Genomic DNA, 23,612 nt, shown 5'->3' on the forward strand with positions numbered 1-23,612 from the left:
ATCTATGAAGTTTCCCTTTCCTGTTCACCACTTCCTCCTTACCGCAAGTATGATACTCTGGGTAACTATGCCATTCCCTGTTCACTGAATTAATACAAAGCAGGTTGTATTTTTTATTAAGTCCATTCATTATAAATGACGCATACGAACTGAAGCTGGAAGAGCTGTGGTAAGGCCTGTCCTCTGCCTTGCTTCTGCTTCTGATCGCAAGACTTTTAATGAGATCAAAATTGTTACCAAACAATTTAACTACAGAAAAAAAAAGCCCATGTTGGAAGCAGAAGAAGATAACGTTGCCCCCTTCATAATTTCAGTGTCCCGCAGCAATCTTCTCCAGTTATTTATTCTGATGTCTAATTTCCTGCCCGTAAAGAATCTGTATTAGTAGTAATTATATTAGGCAAGAGAAAAAGAAATACTTCACAAAATTCTGAAGTGATTTACCTCTCAGCTTGCAGTTTTAATTAAAATTCCAGTTTATTTAGCAAATAGTCTGAAAAGATTAGATACCAATTTAGCACTATGTGCTTTTTCCACTTTCCAATTCATAAGGGTGACACAAACAACAAAATAACCACATTAAATGATTCTCCATTCCATCATAATTCAGCCTATGGAAAAGCACTCCAATATCAATTATAAATTAACTCCATTACGCTCTGCAAAATTATCAACAGTATCTCTCTGCTCTCTACTCCCTTACTGTGGGTAAATTATATCAATCCACCACGAGGCCTCCAATTACTAAGTCTCTTCCCACATCAAAATTTTAAATGTGTTTATTAACTGAAATGGAACAAAGCAAATCAGGTTTCCCATTTCAGCAGCACTTTCCTCCCAGCCAGGATATCAAACAACTTTTCCTGAAGTCACTCCTGACACCTCTTGGGGCAGCTCATCCCCAGCTAACCAGATTCCCATGACATTTCAGTACTTTCCACAGTGGCAACTCCCACTGAAAGCTGGTCTAAAGGCACCCTGGCTCGGCCAGGCCATCAATTAATTCATTCAACACACAAGCAAGTTGTGCCTTGGAGGCAGGCAGCCCTCAGGGAACGCCGCGAGGCTCCACCTATGGGAGCAGAGGGTTAGTGGTAGGATACGGGGCTGGAGAGGTGAAAATAGGATGAATGAAAGAGTCCTGACCTTCCAGGAGCTCAGAGTGCAGCAGCTGAGCCAGACACATAAGCAGATTTTTGTAATGTCTGTAGCCACTATCTTACTGAGCATTACTACACACCTGACTCACCCGCACTGTCACCTTTAATTGCTACACAACCTTATGAATAGCCATCCTATCCCCATTTTATAAAGGAAACAAACGAGGCTCAGAGAGGTAGGGGACAGTTGACCTGACTCTTGATGAGGAGAGAAGTTGCCAGACTAAAGAGGGAAAGGGGTTCCCACAGGAGGAAACAAAAGCATGTGTAAAGACCAAGCAAAGAGCAAGCGAGAGCCTGGAGATCCAGGCCTCCTCTGTCTCTGGCCACGAACACCCAAGTTGCCTTCAGGCCTGTTTCCCCATTTGCCACACACAGGTATTTCCCATTCTGCAAACCTACGAGGGTCTGCTCCTTTTTTCCAACAACTGATTATGATTTGTGCTGACCCTGAAGCATCCAGTGCTGTCTTAATAATGTTCCCCAGGGACAAAAAAAAGTGGTTTCCTGGGGGACTTACTAGATAAACTCCTTTGTGCCTCCTGGCCCTAAAACCAGCCTGTAATCTCCCAGAGACAGGCCACTGACTCATACCAACACAGATTATTAAAAACGTAATTGTACTAATAGTATCTATAATTGTTTAAATTGTGGCTACTATTTATTGAGTTCATATTACATGCTGCATACTTTACATGCACTATCTCAATCAGCCCTCACAACAACACTGTCAGATAGGTAGACATATCACCATTCCACTTTACAGCTGAAGAAACAGGCACAGAGCAATTAGATAACTTGGTCCCTGGTAGTGTAGCCAGTAAGTGGCAGAGCAAGGAACAGAACTCAGGCCATTATGTCCTCAGTCCCCAGAGAACTAATCCTAGGAGAAATGAATGAGGTTCTGTTAACAACCATAAAATTCCAGAGACAAGGAGGTGTATAGTAAGGCTGATGTGTGTGGGGAAGGGAAAGAGGAGAGTCCAGAGTAGGGGACCGGGCCCGCTGGGAGCTCTCCAGAGTGCTGAACTACCTCTGCCAAAGTACTCTGACTCAGAGTGCTTGCTTCTTCCTGGCACCTCTGCCAAAGCTAACCCTCACCTTCCGATTCCCGTGCTCAGCAGAGCCACTAACGGAATAGAGTGAATAGAAATGGGAGTACATCTGGGAGACAAACACTTATCTTTTACAAGTACCGAGCTCAAGGAGACAACAGGACATCTAATTAGAACTAGCTTACAAGGGATTAGAAATACGGGAATGGGAGTGAAGAGAAATCAAAGAAAGAAGTGCAAATTCATGAATCACAGAGAGAACTGGAGAAAGCAAAGGGTGAGCGCATTTTTTTTGAGTGGTTACTGAGAGAGAAAACCAAAGGGCAAGGGTCAGAAGGGGAAGGGGACTCCTTCCTAGCAGTCCTAGACAGTGGGTACCAGGAACAAACAACTAAACTCCAATGTTACGTCCAAACGGTGTTCAGAGTGGACAGAATGTTGTTGTTTATAACTGTGAACCTGTAAATAACCACCACAACTCCTCAACCTCCCCCCCAAAGAAGAACAAGAAATGACAACATATTTAAGGGAAAGATAGAAATTAGCCTGCCATAAGGTGACATGATTCAGGTCAATCAAGGTCATACCTACTTTACTTGAAGTAATCATTATAAATTTGAGATGGCACTCAGAAAGACCCTGTGCCTATCTTGGGCCTTTCAGACCATAGAACCTCAAGGCTTACACCATGGGACATTTATGAATACACTCTCCCCCTGCTGGTAACAGAAATATTAGAAAAGCACCTTTATTCTCCAGCTCCATCCCCACCTCTGCTCTCCTACACTCCTTACATAACAGTTATACTCTTCTATTAATCAATCTTTCACTCAGTAAACGTTATTATGCATCAACTCAACGGCAGGCACTGGGGACTCAGAGAAGAATAAGGCACAGTCCCTGTCTTTAGGACGTGAACTTGTAAATAAGTCACAATGCAAAGTGGCAAATGCTCCAGCACATGAGGGTCAAAGAGCAATGGGGGCATGAAGCAGGATGTGAGTTACTCCTCTCGGGGTGGGGGGGGGGGGGGGAAAGATGTGATTTGGTAGAAACTTGTTGAGCTGGAATTTGCCAAGCCCAGAGCCAGGAAGATAGTCTCTGGTAGAGGATTCAGCCCACGAGTAAAAGCATGGGAGCATGATGGAACATGATTAGAAGTCTCTCCAGGGCAGGAACAACATCTTAATTCTCTTTGTATTCCAGGTACCTTGCCAAGAGCATAGGGGTATGGTGGGTGTTGGCAAGTAAGAGATACTGGAGGAATGAATGACATGTGGTTTGGCGTGGAGGGAATAAAGCAAGACTATGGGGCCTTATAACAGAAAGGAACCGAATGGAACCAGAATCTATAAGCCTCACAACAAATCTTAATGTGAAACTGCTCAGGCATGCAGCAGATATGTGCAGGCTCTGGTCATTCATTTCTCCAGCCCAGGGCTTAATGACTCTGCAGGTGAATGAGGCAGCTCTTATAAAGGAACTGTACACCCCTCAATGTGGGCCAGTTCAAGGGCGATGGGCTAGTTCACAGCTAGAGCTATCCCTTCTGTTCAGAATTTTAAAAGAAATTATTTTAAAAGCAATAACAACCAAATAAGATGGAGCAGGGGTGAGAATATGTGCATCCTTATCAAACTTGGGAGTCTCCTTTTGTTTCCCATGTTGAACTACACTGTCAAGTTCCAAATCTCCTCATTTTTCAAAGCTTAACACAGCCAACAGCTGTGGCAAAAGTCACTGCTTCCCCTTGCTCCTTGTGATGGGGTATGTTATGTCTCTACTAAGTATTTAAATAATACCTTTCAATTTACTTAGTGACCTCAGAACAAACTGATTGATGGCCCAGCTCAGTGGGCAATGACAGCTGGCATTTCCCTGATGGCACATAATTGGGCAATTGCATTAAGTGTATATCACCCTTTAGATCAGCTAATGTGGTCTATTAAGGCAAAGCCATCCCACTCATGGCTTGCAGTCAGCTTCCACAGCCCACACGTTTTTAAGCACTCTGGTACCAGTTTAAAAGCCTTTGTATTTTCACAGTGTTATAAACCTGGTGCTTTCCTGGTGTATCCTGAAGAAATTGAACCAGCAGAGTTAGCCTTGGAAAAACCTGTATCCTATTGCAAATAATGTAAGTACAAATATTATGGAATCAAAAATCAGGAGACCTAAGATTCTAGTCCTAATTAATTAGTTCACCCACTCAACAAACATTAATTGAATGCCTATTATGTGCTGGCTACTGGACTAGGTGCTGAGATATAACAAAACCACCACCATCCCACTTGCCAAGTGCTTACTGTGTGCCAGTCTTGGTTCTAAGCACTTCAAAGGTATACATACAGTCACTTAAAACTGCTAACAACCTTAGGGATAAGTACAATTCTCATACCCATTTTATACAGGAGGAAATAGAGGCATAGAGAAGTAAAGCAACTTGCTTCAGTTTTTAGCCTCAAAAGGGGCACTGGCAGCTCCACTGGCCAGGTGTAGAAGGAAAGACCTCATAAGGGCAAGTCCTCCTATACTTTAAATCTGAATGGCAGTCATACATCCAAAAGTTATTCCTAACTGGGTAGGAAAACAAGATAAAATTCTGAATTTGGTTCAGCTAATATCAGCCTGGATTTCACAGTCAAAAGATTAGAAGAAATCTTCACAAGTCAAGGTTCTTATTCTCTTCTAAAGAATTCTAGGAAAAGAAATACCATAAAGCTACCTTTGAAACCCATTCTACCATGCATGATCTTTTTAAAATACTATGTTCAATCTATAATGATGCCATTTTCATTCCCAGCACCAAACTGAATAAAGAAAAGTTAAAGAAATGCTAGCCAAAGGAAGTCAGGTAAAATTATTGGAGACCTCAAAATGATTCACCAGAATAAAGTTAAAAGACTAGTGGAAGACAGTCTTTGGGCTTGGGAGGAAAAAAGAAGACTAACCTCTAAAACTTTAAAAATATTAGGGACTTTTTAGAATAGTGTGTCAAGGAAACAGCCTTAAAGCCTCAGTTATAACCTATCAGCTATCCAGGACAATAATCATAAGTGGGTTCTCCAAAGGAAGGCAAAAACTAACACTTATTACATGCCTACTGTATGTCAGTGGCTTCCACGCTCACTATTTCATTTAATCTCCTGGTACCCTGTGGATAGATTGTATTCATCCATTTTTACAGGTGAGGAGAACAAAGCCCAGAGTTCATTCACACTGCACTGTGCTAGGTGTTGGGTGTGCAATAACGAACACAAGAGGCATAATACTAAAATAATAAACATTATAGTAGTAAGTCATAAACTACTTCTGCTTTCATGGGACTGCTTTCATGGTTCCTGCTTTCATGGGACTTAGAGTCTAGTTGGGAGTGGCGGACACTTCAAAACTTATTACAAAAATAATCATGAGTGACCCAGCTTGAGGGGCCTTGGGGGATGCACCCCGAGAGCTGAAGAATACGGAGACAGAGGAGGAGAGGGGAGGTGGTGGGAGAAAGGAAGACCGTGTCCTATCTGCAGGCGGGGAGATGCAGCAGAGGCGGAGGGCGTTCGGTTATGTGCCCGAGATAACGCCATTTTAAGTGATCAGGTGGGGGGTTTGGATCCCGTGCTTTCTGAGTGCAGAAGTCGTGTTCTCGTCTCTGCCATATAATGTGACCAGCTGTGCTTCAAATCTAAGGTGGCCACTCCACAAAGAGGGTCTGATTCCCCAGGATGATGCTCAATGTTTCCCAATATCATCTGCTCATAAGAATAGCCCAAGGGAGCTTGTTTAAAAAAAAAAATAAGAGTTTCCAGGTCCCACCACTACTGAGAAATCAAATTTTAGCAAATGCCCTAGGTGACTCTTGTGATCAGGCAAGTTTGGGAGATGCTAAGTTAAGGCTTCAGGAAATGTAAAACCCAATACACAGGAGCTTACTTTTAACTGCCAGCTCCTGGATATTTTTAAGAAATAGGCAGAGCTCCTTGAAGTAACGCAGCCTTCCAAGAAGAAAAGGAATGGGGAGGAGGGAGGCAGATAAAAATCCTCTAGAGATCAATCAGCCAGTCAGTCAAATGAAAATGCTCCCTTCCTTTCTTCCAGATTTCCTATGGATTTTTACTGTCTCTTATTTTGGATTAAGTAATGTCTTCTCAGTATGGATTATGTGACTGCTGTCAAAACAAAACCCATTCCCACACCTGAAGGCTCAGAACATGCTACTGATTTGGAGTCATCGCTAATTAAGGAGCTGAGTAGAGTAACAAAGCAGCAGGATAATAAGAAACTACAAGCCGCGGCTTTCATCTGGGAGAGGTTACGGATTTATTAGAGTCCAAACACTTAGGTTCAAATCCCAGACCTACCACTCACTAGATGAAACATGGACAAGTTAATGAACCTCTCTGAGCCTCGCTTTCCCCAACGGCAAAGGGGACTAATAATACCCCCTCTGCAGAGTTATTTCTGAGCCATAAGTGGGATAACAGAGGTGGTGGCCTGATGCTATCAGGCCTTTAACAAATGTGTGTTAATAAATAAAACAAGAGTGAATTTATAGCCCAACAAGAGGAGTGTGCTAACATGGAACCAACAGCTAATAAGATATATGAAATTAATAAAAAAGATTCACAGGCACAAAGCACTGATTCTACGCCATGTTATGGAAAACTGGCCCTCCCCAGGATATGATGGATGCGGTTCTCTTGATATGATGTTTGAAAATGTAGGAATAGGAGGGAGTTTAATGTGCCAATTTTTGTTCATAGGCAGTAGACCTCCTGGGAGCTAGAAGAACTGAACTCAGGATCCAAAAAGAGAGATTGAGTGTCAAGGTGACATCAGCTCAAAGGCTGGGGAACAGGGGGAGCAGAGTGGTGGTGTGGGGGTGTGGTGAGTCATTAATAATAATAATGGCATACAATTCAGAAAGTGCTTTAAATGGAGAAGTTTGATGAAGGGTGTGAGGAAGACATCAGGGAAGGACACAAATCACCAAGCCAGAGTTCAGGGTCATGCAGAGAGCAATATTGAACTGAGAGGCAGAGGCCATCCAAAGATGCAGATTGGACTAGCCACCTGAGAGTTGCTAGATGAATGAGGTCAGGCCTAAGGGTGTCAGATACCTAGCTTGCAGCCATAACAGGTCCTCCTCTATTACACTCTGAAAGGCCACAAAATCTTTAAGAGGCGCTGCTAATTATCAGATATTCTTACAATAGGTAAACCTTGACAATCAGCGAAGTTCTACTGATTTCCTCATTAAGAATAAGAGAGGCCCACTGAGTAGTATCATCATCAAGACTTGAGTTCAGACCTTGGTTTTGCATGATCCTGAGAAAGTTCCTTTCTTTGTCTGGAAAACAGGAATAATATTTTTCACTTCAAAGGTCTGCAAGGATTCAATGAGATAATGTGTGAAAAATAGCTAATATAGAGAATGCACTGGATGCTGTTTGCATCTGCCTCTCAAAAACAAACAAAAACATAGATTTTTGTTTTTATTGCGGTCAATCCAACTCCTTTGTGTGGTGTAGAACTTAGAAAGTTGGTTGACAATTTTTTTATGTGGGAAAATAAACTCTGAAGCTAAAGGCCAATTTGCCTTTGCATTGGTTTATAAATCTGCCAAATATTCCTGCTGCAGAATCGGGAATCGAGGCATCATGGGAAGAGGCAATAAAGGTTTATGTTAGTAATGGCTTTAAATGTAAAAAAAAACAAGGTATTTTATCCCTCACCTTCTCCTGACAGGCCAAGTCTCTAATTCCCAATCCTTTCTCTCCACAACAGCTCTCAGAGAGAAGCATTCCAAATTTTAAATCCTATTTTTGAAGAGAATTAAATGCACAGTATGAGTCCTAGGTTTTTTATCCTATGGATGTTTTCACACAAGTGAACAGAGAAATATCCAAGGACACGGTCACTGCAGCTTTATAGAGTGGCAAAACACTATAAACAGTTCAATGCTGTCAATGGGTCCCTAGTTAAGTAAGTGATGCTACACACTTACTACGGAATGTTACGCAGCTCTAAAGAAAGGATGCAGTAAGTCACAACACACCGATATAAAACAATAGCTAAGCTACATTGTTAAATGAAATCAAAGGTGCAGAGTAGAGTGTATCACCTGAAAGCATTAGGTAAATAAAAAGGGCTGTGTACACTAGTTCGCTTGTGTAGACGTAGCTCTGGAAACACACCAAGAGACTGCTCATCGTGGTTGCCTCTGAGGAAGTGAAGTGAAGGTGGGATGAGTGAGATACATATTATTCAGTGTTTATACTTTCATTATATAGATTTTTATCATGTGCATGTTAATAAATTTTCAGTCAAGTAAAATTGAAATACATGATAATAATAAAGAGAATAGTGCCTAGAGTAATAATAACAGTCACAATGTATTGGATAACTATTACGTACTACTTATCTCTCCATCATCGTCTAGGGCAGGGGTCACTATCCGCCATTATTCAGCTGAGGAAACTAAGGCTCAAAGTTTGGACGAGTTATTTAATTTAATTTAAATCCACGTAGCTAGCAAGGAGCAGAGCCTGGATTTGAACCCGGTTTTGACAATCTCCAAATCCTTTTTCCACATTTCATTGTGGCAGAACATGAGCTGTTCCCCAAAATCCTTCTCCTCCTCTTCTTGGACACGACACTAGATGACATTTCCCAGTCCCCCTTGCAGTGATAAAGGCTCTTTATTGACCAAATTCCAATCAGGCTCCTCTAAACCCTCTTCCCCTAGGTCTCAACCTTTGCACTTCCATATTGGTCTCTGTATTACCCGGTTTTAGCAAGAATCCTGCTTAAGTTTAGAAAGAACATCTCCCCCTCCCCCCCCCCCCATATCTAATCCCCCTCGATATGTAATCAGACTCCTCATCTCCCACCCTGCTTATCACCTCCCTGGCCTGTCTTCAGCAAGAACCCTATCAAATTGATTTAGCCAGGGCTCCCCTTCACCCCTATGTTTCCTCTAGGAATTTTCCACCCACTGACCGACCCTGCTCCCTGGCTCTAAATCCCCACTTGTTCTTGGAGTGGAGCCCATTTTCATACCCAGGTCTCTCTCTCTCCTATTACAACAGCCCCTGAATAAAATGCTTTTGCCACTCCTTCCACTCTGGTTTCCTCTGTGCCATGTGTCTGGGCTCCCCCCAGTGGAACGTAGGCAGAAGTGCTCTGTGTCGCATGCAGGACGCAGAGAAACCTCCTGTGTGTACTCCTCACTCCTTCCTCGCCTGCTGCCTGGCTGCTGATGCAGAGACTCGGAGGATGGCAGAGCCACAAGTGGAAAGACCCCAAGTCCCCAAATGACATGCCACCAAATTGCGTAACTCCACCCAGGCTGTTCACAAGGGAGAGTAGAAGCCTGCCATTATGTTGAGCCCTCACATGTTGGGTCTCCTTGTCACACAGTTCAGCCTAGTCTAACGAATACACACAGTGAACAAAGAAAACAGATCCTGAGAAGCACAAAATCCCCTGGTGTTCAACAGCATCACTGAGTGCCAGCCCAGGGCTTGGGGATACAGCAAGGACTAAGAGAGTCCCTCTCTGCACCTCAGGAAACTGCCTGAGTATCTAAGCCCTGTCTCTGTGGTCACATCAGACACATTCCAGAGCAAGTCTGTTCACTATTGGTCAGCAAGGGTGTCAGGACAGAAGTCAGGCGGGGCTGGGGTGAGGAGTGTGTGTGGGAGGGTGGTCACTCTCCCAGGTGAGGGCAGGTGAGAGCCTCCTGCTGCAGGTGAGGCCAGCACAGGCACCTATTCTCCATTCTTCCAGGTCCCTGCATGAGCACCTGCTCTAGCCAGGCACTAGACACAGACACAGACACAGACACAGACATACACACACACATACATACACACACACACACACACACGGAACCCCATCACTGTCCTCAAACTTCTCAGGGTTTGGTACCCCTACAAATCAGTGACCCCCATGAAAAGCAATGTGTACAGAGGGATGGACCAAGTGCCATGACGACAAAGAGGGAGAAGCCGCTGCTTCTGTGGGGAGGGCAAGGCTTCATGGTGAGGCTCATAAATGACTGGATATTGAAGTGGGGCTCCAAGTTCAGCACGCAGGGAGTGGAGGGAACAAAAGCTATTCCAGGCTGAGAGATGGGTGTGAGCAAAGGATGGAGGCACCAAACTAGCCTGGCTGTTAGGACAGAGTATAACTGGCGGGTGTGAGGGGGTGAGGAAGCCTGGCAGGAGTGAGGCTAACTGGGGAGAGTCTAAGGGCCTTCAATGCTTTGCTGGGATGCGACCAAGGATTGTGAATGTAAGCCCATAACCCAGTCTGTCCCCCCAGCAGAGGCACCTTGTCCCTTTGGCTCTTGCAGACAAGGCTGTCTTCCAACACCTCCTGCTAGTAAATGTGACACCAAGGAGGAATCACAACTAATTCTCCATCACCTCGCTCATTACTGTCAAGGAGGGCAGACAAGTTCTCTGAGGGGCAGAGAAGCAGAGGAGAGGGGAGGCCGACAAGAGGGAAAGGATTGAGAGGGTGAAGGTCAGCATCACTCGCTGCTCAGAGTAGTAAGGACGTGTCAGCCTCCGCTAAAGACTGCCCTGTAGCGTGTGCAGCACCACGCCAGGACCAGGGGCAGACAGATGAGCTCCTGCCTTCGCGGAGTGTTCACTCTACACTGGCACAGGCTGCTGACTTCCACACCATTCATCCTTTGTACAACAATTAATCATGGTTTGTCTCCTAGAGAGAACAGAGTGCACAGGGGAGGCAGCGTGGTGCAGGGATGGAGCAGGCACTGCGAGGGCGGACCCAGGGTTGAGATGCTAGTTCCACCTTGATGGCCAGTGTCCCGGGCACTCGGCTTCCTCACCTACAGAATGCACAGCACCTTCTCTACAAGCACTAAGTAAGAAAGTAAAAAATGCAAAAGCTCCCAACCTGTGTGCCTGGCTCAGCTGGGACCCCATGACAGTTTGTTCCCGTCCCTCCCCCTTGGAGGAGGGCCATGCATGTGAGTGGCTTCTTTATGCTTTTGTTTCCACACTGTCTGAATATGATTTAACTCTGCATCTTCCTCCTCAATGAAGTTGAAATATATCATTGGTTACATAACGGCCCATCAAGCCATGAGGCCTTTATTAAATAGCAGCGTGATACCCAGGCAATGAGAATGCCAATGGCCCACAAATCTCTCCCCACTGCTTTGGTGAGGACAGCTTTCAGCTGCCCCCTGGGCCTCCATCTCCTTCTGCCTGGAAGGAGGCTAAGGAAAGGGGGCGCCATGACCTGAAGGGACACATTAGGTGGCCCTCCGTGGCTGGAAGACAGAGTCCCCTCCCTCATCAGAAAGTGGGAGAGCGATCCTGGGGAGAAGAGACACCAGGAGCCAATTCTCTCCCCGGCATTGCCAACCTGCCTGGCAGCATGGGACAAGGAGACTGCACTTGACTTGGTATCGCCAAAGTCCTGGGTTTGAGTCCTTCAGTCAGTCCCGGCCCTGGTTACCTCATCTGTACGGTAGAGCTAATGATATAAACACCACTTGCATCAGAGGGGTGCTGGAAGGTTCCCCTGCCAGAAGCTGGAAATTGACCAGGAACCCACTGTCTTTGCCTTCAGAGTTTTCTCCACTTCCAGTTAACCACCCAACCCCTAAACACACCTTCCACACCACAGCCAGAGGGTTCTGTCCAATATACAAATGTATTTTTGTTACACACACCGATTCAAAACCTTCCAATGGCTACCCGACCTATCTGCCTTGGCTCCTGCCTACCTCTCAGGTCCAATCATTCACCACTCTCCCTTCCTCAAATTCTGTATTCCAGCCAAATAAATGTTTGCTGTCCCCCTAATTCCTTGTGCTCTAGCATGCCAACCAGTTACCGTGCATGCTGACCCCTGTCTGAATACTTGTCTTGCTTCCACCCCGGGAAACCTTGCTCGCCCCTCTCTTCCATCCAGACTCAGCTGAGAGGCCCCTGCGATAGGAGGCCCTCACTGAGCCTGAATCTGAGCCAGCTGTTCTCCATCTCTCTTTAACACTGCTCTTCCTCCACTAGAGCGTGATAACTAGCAGTGAGCTCCCTGATTCACTCTTGGGGTCATGCCTTTGTTTGCCCTGTGCTCAGTGGAGTCCATGGCACAAAATAAGAGTTCAGGAAATGTCTGAGGAATGAATAAAAAAATCATTCAGCCAATATCTGTCAAAAGCTTATTATATAAGATGCCAGGCATTGTGCACTGGAGTGTAAGGATTCAATAATAAACAAGACATATGTGGCTCTTTCACTAGTTGAATTTAAAATTTGATGGGAAAGAGACCGGCTGGGGTGGCTCAGTGGTTGAGCGAGGACCTATGAACCAGGATGTCGCAGTTCGATTCCTAGTCAGGGCACAAGCCTGGGTTGTGGGTTCGATCCCCAGTGTGGGGTGTGCAGGAGGCAGCTGATCAATGATTCTCTCTCATCATTGATATTTCTATCTCTCTCTCCCTCTCCCTTCCTGTCTGAAATCAATAAAAAAATTTTTTTAAATAAAGAAAAAAATTTAAACTATAACAGGGAAAGAAAGAAAATTAAACAAGCTATAACAGTAAAGCTGATTCATGCTATGATATCAGAGCCCTAAAGACAGAGGAAGGTGTAGGCAAGAGGAGCGAGCATCACCGTCTTATTAAAAGTATAAATACCTCCCCAATCTGGAACTCAGTTTCCTCACTTACTCAGAGTAGCAGGAATCTAGAAAGAAAGTTTAGAGGCTACTACCTCACTTACTCAGAGTAGCAGGAATCTAGAAAGAAAGTTTGGAGGCTACTTGATAGCCAAATATGTCAAAAGACTATGCTCCTTACTCAGTTCTCTCACACACACAAGCCTTTGACCTTGTCTTGCCTACCTCTGTCTCCCACCACATTGCATACACACTGCTAGTAGAACTCAGCATCTCACATTAGAATCACCAGCTATGTCTACCCCCCTAGCCTGGGGCCTGTAAGGCCACCATGTCTGGCTTTTTAGGTCATGCAGAAGGGTGCCATGATACTGTCCATAGACAGACATCTTTAATGTTTTGAGCACTTTTCATATTTTATAATTATATATTTTTTACTCTACTACAAATGGACTATTCATAACAAATATTAGTAATATGTAACTTTACATAGTATCATAATAAAAGTACTTGTTGATTTAAGCAGGGAATTCAGAAATATTCTGGTTGGGTAAACATACATCAGATGATTTGGGCAATTTTGTATTTATGATGAGAATTTTCTGGCACATGATAGTCAAGCGTCTTATTTTGACAAGACAATATATATTGTTCTCCTTTGACAAACTGGATTATCAAAAGACTTTGTTGGTCTAGTAACATCTAAAATAGACTATGTTTCTAAATAAGATCTGCTTTTACATCTGATGTATAATTGGTGAGTTCTTTTAACTTTTTCTTAAAAATCTTTCATTGGTATTAGTACACTAGATAAATGTGAAGTTTCATATTGGGGTTCAATCATCTGATGTTTACTATGCCAGAATGTTTCTGAATTCCAAGTTTAACATCAATAAGAACTTCATTCTACCACGTAAATATCATTCGATAGGTAATATTCATTTCTCACTAATAATCCATTTGCTATAACAAATTTGTTTTGAGGTATAAATGATATATTGACTAATTTAGTATTTTTCTCCTTAAGGAGCAGGGGCACCTTTTTCTAATCCACACAAGACAGTATGAGACAGAAGTGGCCCTGGTTCAGGACAGTGTCTTTACTAACAGTGCCTTGCACAGGGCTTGGGGCACAGCAGACATTCAGCATATATTTGTTGAATAATAAAGACCTTTCAAGGCCTCAGAACTTACGATCATATCTGCATGCTTTAGTCACCATACTTTCCAGAAATACTTCTGCACATTCGAATGGAATAGTACTGCATAAACTCTTCAAACAACAATCCTTAGTGACCAGCTGACACTTATTAAACTGTCACCCAAGAGGGACCATTTGCCTCCCACTTCGTTCCCTGCACACAGCCCTTTTTCCAAGAAGAATGTCTTAGGAGTAAGAAGTTTTCACAGTTATAAATACCATTAGAGGAACATAGTTGCAACCTACCTAGAGAGTCATAAAGTTTCATAATTTCAAAGAAAATGTCATAAAAATCCAGTAAGAGGAAAGGATGTGTGTAGGTAGTTTCACACAGAGCCTAAGATTCCTTAAGAAAGGAACGAGTGCACAGGCTAAAGAAAGCTATGTTATCATGGAAAGTAAACCCGGCCAAAACCCAAAGATTACAAACAGATGGCTCTCTATTTCTGGCTTGAACTCTGCAATGCCAAAGATAGGATGAATTTGCTGCCTGGAATATATGAAGTAAGTCTAAAGAAGCTTAGGGCCAGATGCTAATAAAAAAAATCCAATCAAGTCTTTATGTACCAGGACTTTACATGATAATATCTTTTTAGGCTGGCAACAAACAACTCCATGAGGTCTGATTATATGATGCCCATTTATATCTACACTAATAAAAGAGAAACATGCAAATTGGTGTCACTCCGCTACACCCACCAGCCAATCAGAGCAACTATGCAAATTAACCCAACAAAGATGGCGGTTAATTTGTGTATGCAGGCACGGAGCAAAGACTGAAGGCTCCAGCCGGAGTGAAGACTGAAGAGGCTTGGCTTCTCCACTGTGGCCGCAGCGGAGAAGCCAAGCCTTCTGTGGCCGGACCAAAGGCCTGGGTCCTGGGTGCCAGAGGAAAACAGGTTCCAGCAGCCAGGGGAAGAAAGGCCTATTGCGCGAATCTTCGTGCAACGGGCTTCTAGTATATATATAAAAGCCTAAGCGACTGTCTGACCATTTGACTGGTAGCTATGACATGCACTGACCACCAAAGGGGCAGATGCTCAATGCACAGGCATAGAAACATGGAACAGACTGATGAATCTCAGAGGGAAGGAGGGAAGGGGGAGGGCGGGAAGAGATTAACCAAAGATCTTATATGCATACTAGAGGCCCAGTGCATGAATTCGTGCACCGGTGGGGTCCCTCGGCCTGGCCTGTGGGGATCAGGCCAAAACCGGCAGTCCAAGATCCCCAAAGGGGTCCCAGATTGTGAGAGGGCGCAGGCCAGGCTGAGAGACCCCTAGTTATATAGATAAAGAAACTGAGGCTCAGAATAAAATTGGCCTAATGTTAAATTGGCTACAAATCCCAAGCTTTTATCTACCATGCTATACTGGATCTCAGGTGGCAGAAAAAATTATATGGAGCCCTCATAAGAAGCATAAACTTTATTCTTTAGGTAAATATTCAAGTTAACCCTCACAAAAACAAAATAAGTAGCTGTTACAGTTGCCACTACTTTATGCCACCAGGACAAGATTCCATTAGACACAGGTAACCAAGGAGCCCATCTATAATAATAAAAGGGTAATATGCTAATTAGACCGGATGTCTTCTGGACATCATTCCAGACATCCTTCCTGACGAAGCCTGGGCATGATGGGGAAGCCAGCCTGGGTCCCGGGTGCCTGCGGGTGGCCGAAGGGAAGCCAGTCCGGCTCCCAGGGTCTAGAGGGAAGCCGGTGCTGGCAGCTGGGGGAAGGAAGGCCTACTCTTGCATGAATTTCGTGCATCGGGCCTCTAGTATACCAATAACAGGCAATATTGTAATGCAGAATTAACAACAGGGTGCACTGGACTAATTTGAGTTTCTAAAGCATATTTCCAATTACAACCAAGGAGACAAGCATTCTTCAATGACGAGAACTGGGTAAGCACGTAGCATTTCTTCAACAGCTTTATTGAAATACTCTAGAGGTCCAGTGCATGAAAATTCATGCACTGGAGGGGGGGGGGGGGTCCCTCAGCCCAGCCTGCCCCCTCTCACAGTCCGGGAGCTCTCAGGGACAGAAGGCGACTCGGCGATCAGGGGAAGGCAATGCCCCATCACACCTATGCTGCTACCACTGCCAGCAGCGCAAACCTCAGCTGGCCCTGGTTACCTAAGCCTCAGGCAGCCCTGGGCGGCTGGGCAGCCACCATCTGAGGCTTGCCTATGCCTCGGGCCAGCCCTGGCATCTTGGGGGCTGAGGGGACTGGGGGACTCTGGAGGCAGGCACCCCGGCAGGGCTGAGGGGACGGGGCGCTGCCATCTTGTTGCTGTGGGCACCGCCATCTTTGAGGGCTGGCAGTCAATTAGCATATTCCCTCCTTATTGGCTGTGGGTGCCACCATCTTTGAGGGCGGGGCAGTCAATTAGCATACTCCCTCCTTATTGGCTGTGGGCGCTGCCATCTTTGCAATGGCGTGAGGGTCAATTAGCATATTCCCTCTTTATTAGATAGGATAATTTATATACCATACAATTCACCTATTGAAAGTGTATAGTTCAATGGAGAAACCAAGATGGCGGCATAGGTAAACACCGGAGATTGCTGCCTCACACAACCACTTCAAAAATACAACTAAAAGACGGAACAGACATCACCCAGAACCACAGGAAGGCGGGCTGAGTGGAAATTCTACAACTAGAAGGAAAGAGAAAAGCGTACCGAGACTCAGAGGAGGTGCGGTAAGTAAAATACTAAGGTGCGGAGGTGCATATGGAGCAGGCTGGCGGCTGAGGGTGCGGTTGTCTTTTTCAATCGGGAGGGAGTCTCAGGCTCTGAGCTCCAGTTCCAGGCGAGTCTCTGGGGACCCAGACTCAAACAGGAGAAGCAGGACTGTCTGGCATCGGTTGGAACTCGAGGGCAGCTTTCTCTCCTTGGTACTTGCAGCAATTGCTGGGACACTGAGAAGTAGAGCCTCTGAAGGCAGGACTGAGAGCAGCCATAAATGCTCGCTCCACCCACCCTGTAGATCCCCTGGGACCCGCCCCACCCAAGTCTTGCATGGAGGCATTTGCTGGATAGCCTCAGGTAGAGGCTAGATTAGCACCTCCCTAGAGATCAGGACAGAAGTTCTCCCACTGCAGACACAGCTGATTCTCACAGCCAATTGGCCTGGAGGTCAAATCCCCCCCAGTGTTACCTACAACAATCAAGGCTTAACTACAACAAGACTGTGCACAAAGACCACAAGGGGGTGCACCAAGAAAGCATAAAAAATGCGGAGACAAAGAAACAAGACACAAATGACAGAAATGGAGGAAAGCAAACTGCTGGATATAGAGTTCAAAACCACACTTTTAAGGTGTTTCAAGAACTGTCTAGAAGCCACCAATAAATTTAGTAAGGCCCTCGAAAAGACTGGTGAGACCGCCAATAAATGTAGTGAGATCCTCAAGAAATCTAGTGAGACCCTCGATGTTGTGATAAAGGACCAACTAGAAATTAAGCATACAATGACTGAAATAAAGAATATTATACAGACTCCCAACAGCAAACCAGAGGATCGCAAGAATCAAGTCAAAGATTTGAAATACGAAGAAGCAAAAAACACCCAACTGGAAAAGCAAAATGAAAAAGGAATCCAAAAATATGAAGATAGTGTAAGGAGCCTCTGGTACAACTTCAAGTGTACCAACATCAGAATTATAGGGGTGCCAGAAGAAGAGAGAGGGCAAGATATTGAAAACCTATTTGAAGAAATAATGACAGAAAACTTCCCCTACCTGGTGAAAGAAATAGACTTCCAAGTCCAGGAAGCGCAGAGAACCCCAAACAAAAGGAATCCAAAGAGGACCACACCAAGACACATCATAATTAAAATGCCAAGAGCAAAAGACAAAGAGAGAATCTTAAAAGCAGCAAGAGAAAGAAACTCAGTTACTTACAAGGGAATACCCATACGACTGTCAGCTGATTTCTCAACAGAAACTTTGCAGGCCAGAAGGGAGTGGCAAGAAATATTCAAAGTGATGAATGCCAAGAACCTACAACCAAGATTACTTTATCCAGCAAAGCTATCATTCAGAATTGAAGGTCAGATAAAGAGCTTCACAGATAAGAAAAAGCTAAAGGAGTTCATCACCACCAAACCAGTATTATATGAAATGCTGAAAGGTATCCTTTAAGAAGAGGAAGAAGAAGAAAAAGGTAAAGATACAAATTATGAACAACAAATACACATCTATCAACAAGTAAATCTAAAAATCAAGGGAATACATAATCTGATGAACAGAATGAACTGGTGATTATAATGAATCAGGGGCATAGAAGGGAATGGACTGACTGTTCTTGGGGGGGAAAGGGATGTGGGGGATGCGGGAAGAGACTGGACAAAAATCGCGCACCTATGGATAAGGACAGTGGGTGGGGAGTGAGGGCGGAGGGTGGGGTGGGAACTGGGTAGAGGGGAGTTGTGGGGGGGAAAAGAGGAACAAATGTAATAATCTGAACAATAAAGATTTAATTAAAAAAATTTAAAAAAAAGAAAAAAAAGAAAGTGTATAGTTCAATGGTTTTTAGTATAACCATAGAGTAGTCCTTGGTACAGATATTCAGATTCTCCTCTTATACCCTCAGGGGAGGACAGCACAGCTCAGCCCCTCTGAAGTTAGCCATGCTTTGGTGAATAAGATATGAGCAGTCACTTCTGGAGAGAAGTCTTAAAAGCCACACTTTCCCATGTTCCCTTCCCTCAGTGACTTATTGTGATGAGCTGGAAGCATGGGTCTCTGAATAACCAAGATGGATGAGAACCCCATCTCCAACCACCACCCCCACCAATCCACACTGAACCCTTAAGTGTGAGCAAGCAATAACTTTTGTTGTTAAGCCACTAATAGTTTGTGGTTGCTTGTTACCCTAGCCCAGTGGTCGGAAAACTGCGGCCCCTTGAGTGTGGCTCTTCCACAAAATACCACATGCGGGCGCGCACGTACAGTGTGATTGAAACTTCGTGGCCACATTCAAGGGGCCAAAGAGCCGCATGTGGCTCGCAAGCCGCAGTTTGCCGACCACTGCCCTAGCCTAATTTAATTATGCTGATGCATACAGGAATTAGAAAAAAAATCTGAAAAGAAACATACCAAACTGTAATCCGGGTGTTGCCTCCAAGGAGAAATGGTGGGGAAAAAGGGAGGGAAATGGAGAGTGGGGAGCAGGGATTTTGTTTTTTATTTTATATACTTGTGAACTGCATATGTTTTTATAAGCACATATTGTTTTGGGAAATTGAACAAAGTAATTTGTAAATAACCTCAGACATCCAGAAAGTTTTCCACTGTTGCTTTCTTAAATTCCAATAATTCATAGTTCCAACACAAAGAGAAATAAAATCTCCCTACCAGCATAAAGAGCAAATATGGAAGCTGGCCTTCATAAGAGTCCAAGGCAGAGGACTAAAGGAATTCCTGGAAAAGTAACACTACACCTGGGGATGATGGCATGGTGCGGGGGCGGGGGTGGGGGGGGGTAGGGGTGGAGGAGAACCGCCCTCTTCTCCCAGCTCCATTAAGGATGAGAAGGCTTTATTCAGATGACACAGAAGCAGATGGGAGAAGAGAAGGCGCCATCAGAAATGCCTGCTAAGGGCTCAAAAGGCATTTATAAAGTTTACTAGACAATGGTTCAAACACACCCAGGGAAACAAATGTGTACACAAACAGCAGCTGAGGCAGCAAGGCAGGAGGTGATGTGATGCAGAAGGAGAAGTATCAGCCCATCTGGAATAGAGAAACACAGTCACTGTCCTCACGGTTTGAAGTCTCTGAAACCAAGAGCTCACACGGTAATAGATCTTGGAACAGGGCTTGTGCAAACTATTACAACAAAGGTCCCACTATCAAATCTCTCATCCACATTAGCCGGTGTCCATGGCACCACTGTGCGCATATACACAACCTACATCTCCAGGGAGGGCAGCTCACGACGACAGTGGCATCTATTCTCTGAGGCGCCTTCTCCCTAAGGTTTTCTTTAATGAGTGTGTGGAAACCACAAAAGAATATACAGGAGATGAAGAGAGAGGCTCACGTGACTGGAAGTGGACCATACAATTTTGTAAATATTTCTTGATCATCTACCATGAGCCAGAAACCATCCCTCTCTTTCATGTTGTAACTTCAGTAGTGACCCTGTAAACATGATTTTCCTATTCTACAATAAACTTACATCTTATCTCCAAGTTCACAGAGCTAACATACGTGATTTTTCTTTTCAAACAAATTTTAAGGCTATGGGCACAGTTGAATTAGACCTGACCAGAGTGGACACAACTGAAATGGAATCATCACTTGGTGTGGTTCATTTGGGACTGAGAGTGGGCAAGGGAAGCCCGGGCTGTATGTGGCAAGAACCTGTGATCACATCCAGGCAGAAGCGCGAGCTTCTTGGTACAGCCTGTCAGCATCCTCTGTGATCCAGCTCCTTCTCCCTCCCTCGCCACTCTCCCACATGCTCCCTAAGCTGCCAGGGTCCCATCCTACATATAAAACCTGATCCGTACTTCTTGCTTTTTTTCCTACTCTGTATGAAATGCTCTTTACCCACTCAGCTCCCAGACTAGATTGTAATAGTCTGTGGGTATGTCTGTCCCTGGACTAGATTGCACTGGGCGCTGCTGGAGGGCAAGGAATGAATCCCAGTCACATCTGTATCTGCAACCCCTAAGCCAGGTCTGCAGACAGAGAGCCAGAAGGGAGCAGGCGGAAAAGACAGAACTGACGGCTGGCTTCAAATGAAATACCTGTTTCAAATGCTGGCTCTGCCACTTACCAGCTATGTGACCTTCGATAAGTTAACCTCTGTGCACTTCAACTTCCTCCTCTGTAAGAGGGAGACGGTCAGGCATTTACTATATTGGGATGCTGGGAGAATGAAATCATTGTATGCATGTAAAACACTCAGAAAAGTGTCTGACAGGGTAAGAGCTATATAAGGATTTGTTATAGTTGTTGGTGTTGTTAAATGAACGTGGAATGAAGAAAAGTAAAGGAGGAAGAGAGATTGTGCCATGTAGCTGAGCAAATGTGGGAATTCCCATGCTGACCGGGTGCTGCCCTGCTAAGGGGACTGTGTCATGTAGCCCCTCACTATGCACTCAAAAGAGGAGACAGAACTTTCACCCTGGTTGGTATTTATGACCTTATTTCTTGCCTGGGCTACCCACCCAACACCTGCCAAAGCCGGCCAGCTGGGCACCCTCAAATCCTGCAGCAGTAGCACAGTATGTCATGCAAGGGACACTGGCTCAATTCCTTGCACAGCAGCCCCCAGTAGATGTTCCTGCTGCTAGAATGTCAGTGCTGAGCGTTAGAGATGATCTTGTCCAACATCACCCTGGAACAGACGGGACACCGAGGCCTGGAGAGCTCGTGTGCTGGCACCTTGTTAGGACCTGGTTTATATATGGGCTACTTGTCATGAAGTCAACTTTGTAGCTGGTACTAAGAATGCCATAATCAAGGATTAAAGCTGTAAGAAACTTTAAAGCTTACCTAGTCTGGCACTTTTCAAACTCTACATTCTAGGTTCAGATGAGATATGGGCTCCTTTGCAAGTATTTCATTCAGTCATTTGGTGAGTATTCACTGAATACCCTCACTGTGCTGGGCACTAGGGACATGAGTCAGATACCACCCGTCCTCAGAATCTCACTGACTAATAGGAGACAATGGCATGACGTAAATAATCATACATCTAATAGTAGTCCTATTGTAAGTGAATTATGGTGTAAAATATACTAGAATGAGCATTCCTATTCACACGAGGGGGACAGGGCGGTTACCAGTAGTGGCCTGGAAACTGCCCACCCCACTAGCTTTGCCAGTGCAAGGGTCTCAGGTAGCGTAACACCACCATTATGTGGTTGCAGTAGTAGAGAGACTAGAAACCACTGAACCAGTGCAACTCGCCTCCATCAGACTGACAGGCAAACTGAGGCCTAAAACATTTAATGCCCTTGCCAAGACATCACAGTCAATTAATGGAAGAAACGTAAAATTCTGTAGTGCTCACATAGCCTTCCAAAAAAAAGACCACATCCCACAGTGTGGCACACTATCTGAGCCTTGCCATTACCAGCCTCATCTCGCACTACTGTGCCACCCACTCAATGATCCAACCATACAGCACCCCAAATACACCTCTGCTTTGCCCAAATACTCCCTCTACCAGGGATCAGAGTCCATAGTCCCTAAATAATGCCTACTCCTTTTCAGCACTCGGAACTCAGCTCCCATCTCTCTCCGCCAGAAAGCCCACCTTGAGTGGCCCTCATCCACCTCCCACAACACATACAACTTTACATAAAGAGAGAGAAACACTCATCACGTGATGTATTCATTCATTCAATAAAGATTTATTGAGCACCTTCTATGTGCCAAGCAGCTGAGGTAAATAAAATAAAACCCCTGCCCTCATGGAGCTTACATTCTAGTGAGGGAAACAGACAATAAACAAACAGTACATAATACAGTGTCAGGTAGAATTTAGTGCTATGGGGGAAAAAAATAAAGAGCATGGGTCAACAGAGGGATCAGCACGCAAGGCCTGTCTGAGGAAGTGGCATTTGATCAGAGATCTGAAGTGACAGTCAGACATACACCTAATTGGGAAAAGAGGGTTGCAGGAAGCAGAAGCAAAGACCCTGTGATTACTGCAGTGTTTCTTCACTTGTGTTTATCCCTTGAACTTTAAGTCCTGGAGGGCAAGAGTATCTTACATCTGAAGCATCTTTGATCTGCAGGGCCCAGCATCCACCATGCACACTTACGGAATGAGTGAACGAACCTGGGCCGGCATGTATGCCTGCTGATTTCTGAGTCCATCTGGCTCTGGCTCTCAAGATCTAGCCAGCTTCACATCTCTCTCTCCCACGGGGCTAAGCTATGCACAGGCCCTGCTTGGGCCAATCAGCTTGCCTGGCGCTGTGGCCTGGTTTCAATCCCTGGATTCTTTCTTCATCAGGACTCTGGCACTGATGAGTTCTCCAATTTTATCTTGTTCTGGTCCTCAGATCTCTAGTGTGAACCTGGGACCCTGTCCAGAACCAGGAGTCCTCCCTCACTTCCTCCAGGTGTCCCAGGCTTGAAATTCCTCCCCTCAATCCCAAGCCCCACGGCTGAGGACCCTGCCACCTGGCGTTATTCCCCAATGGCTAACCTCTACTTACCTCGAAGCCAGCCCTGCGTGATTCTTAACTTCCTCCAAATCACAGGACTCCTTCCTGCTGGGACATCAAACCTGTGACCTCATCCATCCTTTCTGTGGCCATCTCTATGCATGTTCCAACTTCATAACTGCTCCTGGACATCTACCACAGCCACAGCTCAGGGCTAAGTCCCAGAGTCCTCAAGTTGCCTGCGGCAGATCCTGTCCCATCAGCAGACCATGTGGGCCTAAGTCTCCAGACTCGACTACCCTAAATCACAATGCTCACACACATGAAAGCAAGTTAAATATTCTTAGAAGCTGCAAATAAAGTCAGATGACTTTATCCACTAAGCCAACTGCA

At 45.0% G+C, this 23,612-nt stretch overlaps 1 protein-coding gene across 1 annotated transcript in view; it reads right to left on the bottom strand.

The window, feature by feature from the left end:
• TTLL11 (tubulin tyrosine ligase like 11) overlaps nucleotides 1-23,612 on the bottom strand; it is a 185,759-nt gene that overhangs the window by 160,817 nt on the left and 1,330 nt on the right. The gene's annotated exons all lie outside the window — the stretch shown is intronic.

This window comes from Myotis yumanensis, unplaced genomic scaffold (genome assembly GCF_028538775.1).
Source record: "Myotis yumanensis isolate MYYU_CA2020_CCGP unplaced genomic scaffold, mMyoYum1.0.hap1 SCAF_12, whole genome shotgun sequence".
Taxonomy (NCBI): domain Eukaryota; kingdom Metazoa; phylum Chordata; class Mammalia; order Chiroptera; family Vespertilionidae; genus Myotis; species Myotis yumanensis.